Genomic DNA, 3153 nt, shown 5'->3' with positions numbered 1-3153 from the left:
GAGGCAGATGGATCTCTGTGAGTTTGAGGCCAGTCTGGTCTACATAGTGAGTTCCAGGCCAGCTGGGGCTACAGGGAGACCCTGTTTCAAAAAGACCAAAAAAAAAAAAAGACATGAAAATAGAGGGGGTAGGGGAGTGGCCAGTTGATTCACTGGGTAAAAGAACCTGTTGCCAAGTCTGATGAACTTGAATTCAATCTCCAGGACCCACATGGTGAAAAGAGTGAACAGATTCCTGCAAGCTGTCCTCTGACCTCCACACATACATGCGGTGGAATGTCATGGATGCACACACACTACACAATATAAAAATTGGGGGGTGCTGGAGAGAGGCTCAGTGGGTAATAGCACTGACTGCTCTTTCAGAAGATCTGAGTTCAATTCCTTGCACCCACATGATGTCTAACAGTTGTCTGTAACTCTAGTTCCAGAGGATCCAATGCCCTCTTCTGACCTCTTTGGCCATTGCACAACATGGGTGCACCTACCTACATGCAGGCAATACACTCATTTACATAAAATAATAAGTAAAATTTTTTTTAAAATTGTAATTTAAACATTTTAAGTAGGAGGGGAGCTTGTTGGGAAGAAGGCTTTTAGAAGGAGAGGATGAGAAGGGAAATAGGGAATGAAAACACCAAAATTAATAATCATTTATATGTCATATATGTAAGTGACCAATTGAGTTTTTGTCATTTGGGCAAATCAAAAAATACCCAAGTCATACTCGTAAAAAAAGATGACATGAGGGCTGGAGAGATGGCTCAGTGGTTAAGAACACTGATTGTTCTTGCAGAAGACCCAGGTTTGATTCCCAGCACCCACATGGCAGCTAACAACTGTCCTTAACTCTAGTCCCAGGGGATCTGACAGCCTCTTCTGTCCTCCACGGGCATTGCATGACATGGGTGTACTTACCTACATGCAGGCAATACATGCATACACATAAAATAAAAATAATAAATAAGATTTTTTTTTAAAAAGATGACATGAAAACAAAAGGGGTGGGGAGTGGCAAGATGACACGTGTGTGTGTGTTTGTATGTGTGTATGTGTGTATATGTCAGAGTTTTTTTTTTTTAATGGGGCCACCAAAATGACCCAGTAGGTTAAAAACATTTGTTGCCAAGCCTGAAGATCTTAGTTCATCATCCAGATTCATGATAGGAGAGACCCAGTTCCTGAAAGATAGCCTTCTTGCAAAGTGCACTGTGCCCCCTCCCCTGACAAAATAAATAAATAAATGGAAGAAAGTTTAAAAAAAAAAAAAAAAGATGTACCCGTCAAGGCTGGACATGATGTCATACTTGTAATCCAAGCATTTATTTGTCAGAGGCAGAAGGCAAGTTTTAGGCTAGTGAGAGCTACAGGGCTACGTACCCTGTCTCAAAAAGACCAAAACAACAACAAAATCTTACCAATCAAATCATACACAGTTGATCCTTTGAATTGACTTCTGATAGAGACAACAGTAGCTTTTGGAGTTAGTATTGTCTTTAGATGAATGAGTATAAAGTTTTCTTGATAAATCTTAACACATTTCTTTTCTCATAATCTTAATAGATGTGAAGATTAATAGGGTTTTAGTTCTTAAAAATAATTTGTATTTAATCATATTTATTATTTTATTCTTTTGGAAGACAGAGTCTCTCTGTGTAGCCCTGGCAGGCATGGAACTTGCTGTATAGACCAGACCGGGCTTTAACTCACAGAGATCCACCTGCTTCTGTCTCCCGAGTGCTGAGATTAAAAGTGTGTGTCACTACATCTGGCTCATTTAAATGCTATTTAGACTTGGACTTGGTGGCATGGGACTTAATACCAGTTATTCAGAAGACTGAGTTAGGAAGATTAGAGATCTAAGGCCTGCCTAGGCCACATAGCAAGTTGAAGACCAGCTTGGACAATTTAGTGAGACCCTGTCTCAAAAAAGGGGTTGTGGTATATAGCTCAGTGATAGTTGCTTGTGTAGCAAGTACAAGGCCTTGGGTTTAATCCTAGAATTAAAGGGGAATAAAAGTGAGAGAGAGAAGAAGTACTTGTTTATAAGAAAAGTTAGGTATGTTAAAAAGAAAATTAATTTTCTCTGCCCTTGAAATGAAATTTAAAGAAACTTCAATGCAAATTTAAATTATCAGTCCATTTGGAATTAACATTTTTATATTTTGTAACCATCAGGTTTCATTTTTTTTTCCTCCTAAGTAAATATATAGATGTTCCAGCACCATTTAATTGGAAACCCATTTTTCACTAAAACATAGTATTGTCCCTTTTTCACAAATTTTCATATATGAGGAAAATTTTGTTTGGGGGGCTTCTAATAACTGAGATTTACATGTGTCTTAAGTAAGACAGTTGTCCGCTGTCTTGATTTTCTTCTGTGATATCTTGCCCTTGCTTGGTTAGGATATTTTTTTTTTCCTTTTCCTTTGTCTTTTTGAGACAGGGTTCTCCCTGTAGCCCCAGCTGTCCTGGAACTCACTGTGTAGACCAGGCTGGCCTTGAACTCACAGAGATCTGCCTGCCTCTGCCTCCCAGGTGCCGGGACTAAAGGTGTGCGCCACCACGCCCGGTGAGGATTTTGTTTTTCTTTAGAATCTGCTTGTTGCCAACCTTCTCTTCAAAAAACTATTTTACTATGTAGGTATGTATGTACGTGTATGAGTGTTTTGCTTGCATGTATGTAAGTGGATCTGTGTCACGCAGTGCCCATGGAGGCCAGAAGAAAGCATTGGATTCCCTAGAACTAGGTGGTGGTTAGCTGTGCTCTTAGTCCAGTGCTCTTAGTCCCAGTTGCCAACCTCCTTAAATTTTTTATTTTCTGTGTGTGTGTGTGTGTGTGTGTGTGTGTGTGTGTATGCATGTACATGTGCGTGTTTGTGTGTGGAGGCTAGAGGTCAACATTGAGCATCTTCCTCAGTCATTCTTACCTAATATTTTTGCAGCAGAGCCTCTTCACTAAATCTCAATGGATTGTCCAGCAAGCCCCAAGGACCTCTTGTCTCTGCCTCCCTAGCCTTGGGATTACAAGTGCTGCATGCAGATTGAATGCTGGCCCTCATGCTTGAGCACCAAGAACTTACTGACTGATCCATCTCCTGGGACCTTTTGTTTAATTTTTTGTTTTTGGTTTTTTTGGATTTTTTTTTTTTT

At 39.9% G+C, this 3153-nt stretch overlaps 1 protein-coding gene across 2 annotated transcripts in view; it reads left to right on the top strand.

The window, feature by feature from the left end:
* Setd2 (SET domain containing 2, histone lysine methyltransferase) overlaps nucleotides 1-3153 on the top strand; it is a 132969-nt gene that overhangs the window by 96484 nt on the left and 33332 nt on the right. The window lies entirely within an intron of this gene.

The sequence above is a fragment of the Nannospalax galili genome, unplaced genomic scaffold (genome assembly GCF_000622305.1).
Source record: "Nannospalax galili isolate Female #2095 unplaced genomic scaffold, S.galili_v1.0 scaffold1050, whole genome shotgun sequence".
In the NCBI taxonomy this organism is placed as follows: Eukaryota; Metazoa; Chordata; class Mammalia; order Rodentia; family Spalacidae; genus Nannospalax; species Nannospalax galili.
This window is presented reverse-complemented; position numbering and strand designations above follow the sequence as displayed.